The sequence below is a fragment of the Gossypium hirsutum genome, chromosome A02 (genome assembly GCF_007990345.1).
Source record: "Gossypium hirsutum isolate 1008001.06 chromosome A02, Gossypium_hirsutum_v2.1, whole genome shotgun sequence".
NCBI lineage: Eukaryota > Viridiplantae > Streptophyta > Magnoliopsida > Malvales > Malvaceae > Gossypium > Gossypium hirsutum.
The window spans coordinates 43,241,920-43,252,917 of NC_053425.1; positions in this window are offsets into that span (position 1 = coordinate 43,241,920).

The window sequence follows — 10,998 nt, forward strand, 5'->3', positions numbered from 1 at the left end:
ATGATGACTCTATGTGGCCCACCTCGAGAGCCCAGTGCCAATGGTGCAGAAGTTGTATTATTTTTTGAACCGGAGCCTATTCCAATCAAACCTGAAGATGGTGAAGGGGGTTCAAATGAAGAAGAAGAAGATCCTCGATTCACGATGTACTCGTCTCCAACTCACATGTATAATGTTGATCTATTTGCAAATGATGCTTTGGAGTTTCCAAATCTACCACATAGGAGGCCTGGCCATACAAGTTCGTCGTTAGATTCGGGTGAATTGGAAGTTGGTAAGAAGTTTTCCAATAAGGTCAGTTTCCTCAGAGCATTAAAGTAATATAGCATCATGAACAGGGTTCACTATCGCGTGGTTAAATCCAAATCCAAGAAGTTCAAGGCCAAGTGTGCAGTGCAAAACGGTACATGTTCATGGAAAATCGTGGCTTCGGTTAAGAATAGGACAAGGTTGTGGGAGATAAAGAAGTTCACTAGTTTGCATACGTGTGTTACCTCTAGTACAATATCACTAGGTGTTTAGGGTTTTTGAATATTACTATTATTATTTAATGTTGCATTATTTAACGTACCCATGGGTTGACAAGTGTTTCACAAGTTCTTCTCAAACTGGAATTAGAAATGATAGCGGGCTTAATACTACTGATGGTGAAAGCGGATGATCCTAAGACTATTGTATCGGTCTTAATTGCCAATATTCGTAGCCAATTCAAGTACACGCCTTCTTATTGCAAAGCCTAGATAGTTAAGCAGAAGGAGTTGGAGAAGATGCACTGTGTGACAGCCCTAAATAGTCCCTAGTCGGAAAGTGGTTTCGGGACCACAAAACCGAGTCATAAAAATAATTAACCGTTATATTTGATGCTTATTATATGTATATAGGCGTGTGTGAAAATTTCATGTTTGAATTTTGTTAATTGTAAGTGAATTTTGCTAAATAGGACTTGTGTGAGAAAATTTAGAAATGTGCTAGGCAAATGTTAAAGTGGCCTACTGATGCATGTTAGAAAATGTTTGTCCTTGCATGTCAAATTACCCAAAACGTAGGATGGTGGCCGGCCATGCTATGGGTTAAAATGTATTATAGACATTTTATGTTAGTGTTTTATGTTAGGAATAATAAAATAATGAACATGGGTAATAAAATAATAGTGGTTAGTAGGAGGAGAAACAAAAAAAAAATTAGCTAGGTTGCTCCTCCATTACCGTGAATTGAAGGAAGAAAACAAAGAAAAAAAATGTTCATCTTTTAACATCCTTGGCCGAAAATGCTAAGAAGAAGGGGGAAGGGGAAGTAAAATATTCGGCCACTCCTTCTAGTCTTGAATAAGGTATGTAATTCATGGTAGCTTTTGGAATTGTTGAATGTATTAAGCTAGTTACTAAGTCCCTTAGTTAGCCCATGTTCAAAATTTGAATCTTGTTGGTAACATGAGCAATCGATCATGAGAAAATGTTCAAGAAATGGTTGTTGTTCATGTTATTTGGATGAGAAATGGTGAGTTTTGTTGTTTCATGTTAAAGTTAGGTGAATGATGATAGATGAGTGTTTGAACTATAAAAAGAATCATAGGTGAGCATTAGATACTAAGGGAAAAGAATCGGCTACCTTGTTATGAGCTAGGGCCGACTGTGAGTTTGGTTGTGTTTGAATATTACATGCTTGGTAGAATGGTGGATGAAAGTGCCGAATGTGGTCTTTGGTTTGGGCATAAGGAATAATAGTATGCATAGGTTTCGGCTTTGGTAGTACCTATGTAATTATAATTAGTTCATTTGATGGTTTGGCATGAGGTGATAAGTAAAAGTTTAAAGGTAGCTTAAGTTAATTGATTATATGTGTGTATGCTATTAGAAATTCAAGGAATTCTCGGCAAAAATGTGGTTAGGGGTTAAGTCATGGGAACTTGGGGGTATTCATATGTGGACCTTAAGATTTTGTACACTATGACTATGTGAGTTAGGTGTTAAATAACTTAATCATGTGTATACATGACCAAGTATAATCGGCCACATGAGTAAAGAAATGGGTTAATTGATATGTGGTAAATGTTAAGTGTTAAACGAAATGGAAATGATATCATATTGGAATATGTATACTCGACCACATGAATGCATACATAGATTGGTGTTGCATGTATTCGGCTATAGGTAAGCATATTGATGATTCTATCTTGACTTAGATAATCGGCTAAAGGAGAATATTAGCTAATATGTTGAATTTGATTCATGATTTCATGCATATGACTCTAATGTCCAATATATATATGGACTAAGTACCTTGAATTTCTCTCGATGTTCAAGATGATTAAATCAATTTATTTGTTAAATTAAGCTCAAGAGCAAAGGGGAACTAAATCCGATAAAGGGAAGGAAAAAGTAATTGAATAGCCGTTGCAGTCGTTCGACAGCATCTGAGGTAAGTTTTCGAGTAATGGAACTTAGATTGTGATTCGATTAGGTCATGACATATAAATATGACAAAGAAACAGTGATATAATGATTCTACTTGAATTATATATTGAGGTGATTAGTTTATACCTATGACGGGTAGCCGAATGTGTATAGAGATCATGTTATAAAGCCAATCAAAATCATGCTCTTTGTATGTGGCTATTGAGCCGAAATTAGTAAGTGTGATAAGTGTCTTGTGTTTGAGCTTTGGTAATGAAAATGAAATATGGATGTGTCATGACTTATTGATATATGTGCATAGTTATTCGAATGATATTCAGGCTAAGCCCCGAAGGCTTTTATGCTAGTGACTATATCCGGACTAAGATCCGAAGGCATTTGTGCGAGTTGCTATATCCGGGCTAAGACCGGAAGGCATTTATGCTAGTGACCATATCCGAGCTAAGACTCGAAGGCCTTGTGCGAGTGGTTATATCCGGCTAAATCCCGAAGATACTTGGGTTTGGGAATGAGCGATCTTGCTGTAATAATTTCAATTAATACGCTCGTAAAATCCCAACGATGAGGTATGTTTCTTATATACATTGGAATAATTGATTCCTTTTAAATAGTATTCGCTCAATCGATTAACAAGCTTCCGGCCTTTAGTCAAGTTGATTCCTTATGTATGAATATAAGGGTTGGAAATGTGAAGTAGGTACGATTTTGAGAATATGTGTATATGAAATTATTCGTTTAGTCATATGAATGCTATACTTCAGTTGTGCATGATTTCATTACTCAAAACTTACTAAGCATTAAATGCTTATTCCGTTTCTTTGATTCTCTGTTTTATAGATTTTGGTTCGTCAGCTATCGGACTCGGGAGTGTCAAAGTCGAAGTCGCCCACACTATCAAAGCCCTTTTGGTACTCTTTTAGTTGAACTCTGATAATGGCATGTATAGGGCTGCCCTTTTGTTGTTAGTCAAGTACTTTGGTATTGTATATATTTGGATAGCCATGCGAAAATGGCTTATATATTTTGAGCATAGCGTTATAATCATTTTGTATATATATGGTTATTGAGAGGTGTGGAAATGCTTGGCAATGATTAGCCATTAGAATGGTTAATCACGTTCATATTTTTGTGCTATGTATGTTAAAGGGCTAGTTGAATCATGGAAATTATGAAATAGGTAAAGTCTACCTTAAAAACAGATGCCGACAGTAGCAGTGATGTGAATTTGAAAAATCACTAAAAATAGAAGGAATAGAATTAAATAGTGAATAAATTATGTAATCGAACCTTGATGAGTATATTTTCATATGGAAGAAACGAAACGATCATATGAGTCATAATTTAAGAGATGTTTAAGTTTTTGTGAAACAGGGCCAGAGCGATTTCTGGATCCCCTGTTCGGACTTTGGAAATTCACTATAAATCAACCAGAGATAATTAAAAGTCATGCCCTTTACTTCCAGATTCCTTTTTGAGTCTAGTTTCATTAGAAACAAACGGCATAAGTATTGAAGCCCTGTACAGGGAGATATCTAAGTCGTAATACATGAAGGTCAGAGTAGTCGAACCCTGAAATAGGGGAGATTTGAACTAGTAAACTGTACTAATTGGCTTGACCAAAAATTCTAGAAAAAAATTTGTAGATGTACATATGAGTCTAGTTTCAGAAAAAATTTACAGAACTGGTTTTCAAGTTTTGGAACTCGAGATATGATTTTTAAGGTGACAGTGACGCAGTTAGCCAGCTTGTCTGGAAATGGTAAAATAAACTGTATAAATAAGTGAATGAAGTCCGTTAACACCTCGTGTCCGACTCCGGAAATGGTCTCGGGTACGGGGTGTTACAATTTAAATGGTATCAGAGCTACGGTTTAGTCGATTCTAGGACTACCGTAATACGTTTGGGTCTAGCTATACATGCCATTATGTGTTTATTTGATAGTGTGGTGATTTCTGACAGTTAAAATGTGTTTCCTTATAGAAATGGATCCCGATCCCAACCGAACGGTAGCTGATGATGTTGAGAGTGTAGCGCCTGCTCCCGCACAAGGGACAGCGCCAACGGACTCTCAACCTATTGCTAGTAATCAGAATGATGAAGCTAGACAAGCTTTTTATAGCGTGATGAATGATTGGTTCAACCAATACATTCGAACTAATACGGCTGTTCCACAACCTCCTTTCCCGACTAATACAACCCCCGCACCTACAATACCTCCGGTAACTGACCAAATAAGGTCAAATAAGCCATTAGTTGACAGAATCCGAAAACACGGGGCTACTGAATTTAAAGCTACGGACAACGATGACGTCGAGCAAGCTGAATTTTGGTTGGACAACACTATTCGGGTACTCGATGAGCTATCTTGCACACCCGATGAGTGCCTAAAGTGTACTATCTCCTTGCTACGTGATTCTGCCTACTATTGGTGGAATACGTTGATTTCTGTTGTGCCTAGAGAGCAAGTAACTTGGGAGTTTTTCCAAACCGAGTTTTGGAAAAAATATATCAGTCAGAGATTCATTTATCAAAAACGAAAGGAATTTCTTGAACTTAAACAAGGTTCCATGGCGGTTACTGATTATGAACGAAAGTTTGTAAGACTTAGCCGGTACGCTCGAGAATGCATTTCTTCAGAAGCTGTGATGTGTAAATGTTTCGAGGATGGACTGAATGATGATATAAAGCTGTATGTTGGCATTTTAGAAATTCGAGAATTTGTGGTACTTGTCGAGCGAGCTTGCAAAGCCGAGGAGCTCGGTAAGGAGAAAAGAAAAGCTGATATGGGAGCAAAGGAGTTTCGTAAGAGATCTTTGGGAAGGCCCTTTCAACAGTCATTGAAGAAATTTAGAGATGATTTAGGCCGATCTAGAGACACTGCGGGCTTTTCTAGACGAGATCGTGATCGACCCCCTGTGAGTACACGAGTCACTTCGGTCGCCAGTGTTGGAAATGATCGTCGAGACAGAACAGAGTGCCAGTATTGTGGTAAATGGCATTCGGGGAGTTGTAGATTCCATGACCGCTCCTGTTACAAGTGCGGATCAGTCGACCACTTTATTAAAGATTGCCCGAGATTGTCTGAACAGAATGTAAATCAGAGTGGGAAACCGGGTGCTACCACTGCTCGAGGTAGACCATCTAGGAACACGGGAAATCCTAGTGGTGGTCAGAGAGGATTTAGAGACGCTACAACCAGATCTGAGGCTCGTGCTCCTGCTAGGGCTTATGCTATACGCGCACGCGAGGATGCTTCCTCGCCAGATGTTATTACCGGTACTTTTACTCTCTTTGATACTAATGTGATTGCTTTGATTGACCCTGGCTCTACTCATTCTTATATATGTGAAACCTTAGCATCCAGTAAGACTTTACCTGTTGAGTCTACTGAGTTCGTAATTCGGGTGTCAAATCCCTTGGGTCGTTACGTGTTTGTCGACAAAGTGTGTAAGAAATGTCCCCTAGTAATCTGAGGTTCCTTTTTTCCGGCCGATTTGATGCTTTTACCGTTTGATGAATTTGATGTTATCCTCGGTATGGATTGGTTGACCGTACATGATGCAATTGTAAATTGCAAAAGAAAAACCATCGATTTGAGGTGTGTAAATAACGAGATAATCCGAGTTGAGTCTATTGACTTGAATAGGTTGCCAGCTGTAATATCATCGATGTTAGCTCAGAAATATGTAAGAAAGGGGTGTGAAGCATACCTTGCGTATGTACTTGATGACAAAAAGTTAGAAAAGAAGCCTGAATCTGTGCCGGTGGTTTGTGAATATCTGGATGTTTTTCCCGAAGAATTACCGGGTTTACCACCTGTTCGGGAGGTAGAGTTTGGCATCGAGCTTGTACCTGGGACTACACCGATTTCGATAGCTCCGTATCGTATGGCACCAACGGAATTAAAGGAATTGAAAGCTCAGTTGCAAGAGTTGATGGATAGAGGTTTCGCTCGACCAAGTTTCTCACCTTGGGGTGCACCAGTATTGTTTGTGAAAAAGAAGGACAGAACCATGAGGTTGTGCATCGACTATCGTCAGCTGAATAAGGTGACAATAAAGAATAAATATCCGATACCGCACATTGATGATTTTTTTGATCAACTAAAGGGAGCCTCGGTGTTTTCAAAGATAGATTTGAGATCGGGTTATTATCAGTTGCGAATTCGAGATTTGGACATACCCAAAACTACTTTCAGAACGAGATACGGTCACTACGAATTCTTAGTGATGCCGTTTGGGCTCACTAATGCCCCCGCGATATTTATGGATCTGATGAATCGGATCTTCAGACCGTATTTAGATCGGTTTGTAGTTGTGTTTATCGATGATATTTTGGTCTATTCGAGAAATGAAACCGATCATGCTGAACACCTGGGATTAGTGTTGCAAATTTTACGGGATAAGCAGTTGTATGCTAAGTTCAGTAAGTGTGAGTTCTGGTTCAGAGAGGTTAGCTTCTTGGGACATGTGGTATCTGCATCGGGTATTCGAGTTGATCCGAGCAAAATTTCAGTCATACTTAACTGGAAGAGTCCGAGAAATATTACTGAAGTTCGGAGCTTTTTGGGGCTTGCCGGTTACTACAGGCGCTTTGTAAAGGGTTTCTCGATGATAGCCACACCAATAACGAAACTACTTTAGAAAGATGTTAAGTTTGAATGGACAGAAAAGTGTCAGAAAAGTTTCGATCAACTGAAAACTTATTTGACTGAAGCTCCAGTACTAGTGCAGCCCGAATCAGGCAAAGAGTTTGTCATTTATAGTGATGCATCCCTACTTGGGTTGGGTTGCGTATTGATGCAAGAGGGTTGAGTTTTAGTTTATGCGTCGAGACAACTGAAGCCACATGAGAAAAATTGTCCGACCCATGATCTCGAACTAGCTGCCATCGTGTTCGCTTTGAAAATATGGCGACATTACTTATTTGGTGAGAAGTGCCATGTATATTCGGATCAAAAAAGTCTCAAATATTTGATGACTCAAAGAGACTTGAATCTGCGACAAAGACGTTGGCTCGAGTTGTTAAAAGATTATGAGCTTGTCATTGACTATCACCCGGGAAAGGCTAATGTGGTTGCGGATGCTTTAAGTCGTAAATCACTATTTGCTTTACGAGCAATGAATGTACACTTGTCTGTTCTATCTGACAATGTGTTAGTAGCAGAATTAAAGGCCAAACCATTATTGATTCATCAAATTCGTGAAGCTCAGAAAGTCGATGATGAATTGGTCGCAAGACGGGCTGAATGTGTTTCGAATATGGAATCAAAGTTTCAAATTGATGATGACGATTGTTTGAGGTTCAAAAGTCGTTTGTGTGTTCCAAAAAATTCAGAACTTATTTCGATGATTCTGAACGAAACTCATTGTAGCCGAATGTCAATTCACCCGGGGAGTACGAAAGTGTACAACGATCTGAGACGTCAGTTTTGGTGGCATGGTATGAAACGAGACATTTCCGATTTTGTTTCGAAGTGTTTAATATGTCAGCAAGTGAAGGCGGAACATCAAGTGCCTACGGGTTTACTTCAGCCGATCATGATACCTGAATGGAAATGGGATCGAGTCACGATGGATTTTGTATCTGGGTTGCCAGTATCGGCAAGTAAGAAAGATGCGATTTGGGTTGTTGTTGATAGACTGACTAAGTCGGCTCACTTTATCCCTGTACGTACGGATTTTTCATTGGATAAACTAGCTAAATTGTATGTATCTCAGATTGTGAGATTACACGGGGTACCTATTTCTATTGTGTCGGATAGAGATCCGGGATTCACCTCGCGATTTTGGAAGAAATTGCAAGAAGCTTTGGGTACCAAGCTGCATTTTAGCACTGCTTTTCATCCCCAAACCGATGGTCAATCCGAGCGGATAATTCAGATACTCGAGGATATGTTGAGATGTTGCATCCTTGAGTTTAGTGGTTCATGGGAACGGTATTTACCTTTGATTGAATTCGCTTACAACAATAGTTTTCAATCAAGTATTAAGATGGCACCTTACGAGGCTTTGTACGGTCGTAAATGCCGTACACCATTGTTTTGGACCGAGCTCTGTGAAAGTAAAATTTTCGGAGTTGATTTGATTAAAGATGCTGAGCAGAAAGTAAAAATAATTCGTGAAAGTCTGAAGGCAGCATCCGATCGTCAGAAGTCGTACGCGGATTTAAAACGAAGAGATATTGAGTATCAGGTGGGAGACAATGTGTTTCTTAAGGTTTCACCTTGGAAAAAGATACTCAGATTTGGCCGTAAGGGCAAACCGAGTCCGAGATTCATTGGGCCGTATGAAATCTCCGAACGAGTTGGTCCAGTTGCATATAGGTTGCTTTTACCCCCTGAACTTGAAAGGATTCACAATGTTTTTCATGTTTCGATGCTTCGACGTTACAGATCTGATCCTTCGCACATAATTAGTCCATCAGAGGTTGAAATTCAATCTGACTTGAGTTATGAAGAAGAACCAATTCGTATCCTAGCTCGTGAAGTGAAAGAGTTGCGAAACAAAAGGGTTCCGTTAGTAAAGGTGTTATGGCTCAAGCACGGAATCGAAGAAGCTACTTGGGAAACCGAGAACTCTATGAAAGAACGATACCCAAACCTATTTACCGGTAAGATTTTCGAGGACGAAAAGTTCTTAAGTGGGGGAGAGTTGTGACAGCCCTAAATTAACCCTAGTCGGAAAGTGGTTTCGAGACCACAACACCGAGTCATAAAAATAATTAACCGTTATATTTGATGCTTATTATATGTATATAGGCATGTGTGAAAATTTCATGTTTGAATTTTGTTAATTGTAAGTGAATTTTGCTAAATAGGACTTGTGTGAGAAAATTTAGAAATGTGCTAGGCAAATGTTAAAGTGGCCTATTGATGCATGTTAGAAAATGTTTGTCCGTGCATGTCAAATTACCCAAAACTTAGGATAGTGGCCGGCCATGCTATGGGTTAAAATGTATTATAGACATTTTATGTTAGTGTTTTATGTTAGGAATAATAAAATAAAGAACATGGGTAATAAAATAATAGTGGTTAGTAGGAGGAGAAACAAAAAAAAAATTAGCTAGGTTGCTCCTCCATTGCCGTGAATTGAAGGAAGAAAACAAAGAAAAAAAAATGTTCATCTTTTAACATCCTTGGCCGAAAATGCTAAGAAGAAGGGGGAAGGGGAAGTAAAATATTCGGCCACTCCTTCTAGTCTTGAATAAGGTATGTAATTCATGGCAGATTTTGGAATTGTTGAATGTATTAAGCTAGTTACTAAGTCCCTTAGTTAGCCCAAGTTTAAATTTTGAATCTTGTTGGTAACATGAGCAATCGGTCATGAGAAAATGTTCAAGAAATGGTTGTTGTTCATGTTATTTGGATGAGAAATGGTGAGTTTTGTTGTTTCATGTTAAAGTTAGGTGAATGATGATAGATGAGTGTTTGAACTATAAAAAGAATCATAGGTGAGCATTAGATACTAAGGGAAAAGAATCGGCTACCTTGTTATGAGCTAGGGCCGACTGTGAGTTTGGTTGTGTTTGAATATTACATGCTTGGTAGAATGGTGGATGAAAGTGCCGAATGTGGTCTTTGGTTTGGGCATAAGGAATAATAGTATGCATAGGTTTCGGCTTTGGTAGTACCTATGTAATTATAATTAGTTCATTTGATGGTTTTGCATGAGGTGATAAGTAAAAGTTTAAAGGTAGCTTAAGTTAATTGATTATATGTGTGTATGCTATTAGAAATTCAAGGAATTCTCGGCAAAAATGTGGTTAGGGGTTAAGTCATGGGAACTTGGGGTATTCATATGTGGACCTTAAGATTTTGTACACTATGACTATGTGAGTTAGGTGTTAAATAACTTAATCATGTGTATGCATGACCAAGTATAATCGGCCACATGAGTAAAGAAATGGGTTAATTGATATGTGGTAAATGTTAAGTGTTAAACGAAATGGAAATGATATCATATTGGAATATGTATACTCGACCACATGAATGCATACATAGATTGGTGTTGCATGTATTCGGCTATAGGTAAGCATATTGATGATTTTATCTTGACTTAGATAATCGGCTAAAGGAGAATATTAGCTAATATGTTGAATTTGATTCATGATTTCATGCATATGACTCTAATGTCCAATATATATATGGACTAAGTACCCTGAATTTCTCTCGATGTTCAAGATGATTAAATCAATTTATTTGTTAAATTAAGCTCAAGAGCAAAGGGGAACTAAATCCGATAAAGGGAAGGAAAAAGTAATTGAATAGCCGTTGAAGTCGTTCGACAGCATCCGAGGTAAGTTTTCGAGTAATGGAACTTAGATTATGATTCGATTAGGTCATGACATATAAATATGACAAATAAATGGTGATATAATGATTCTACTTGAATTATATATTGAGGTGATTAGTTTATACCTATGACGGGTAGCCGAATGTGTATAGAGATCATGTTATAAAGCCAATCAAAATCATGCTCTTTGTATGTAGCTATTGAGCCGAAATTAGTAAGTGTGATAAGTGTCTTGTGTTTGAGCTTTGGTAATGAAAATGAAATATGGATGTGTCATGACTTATTGATA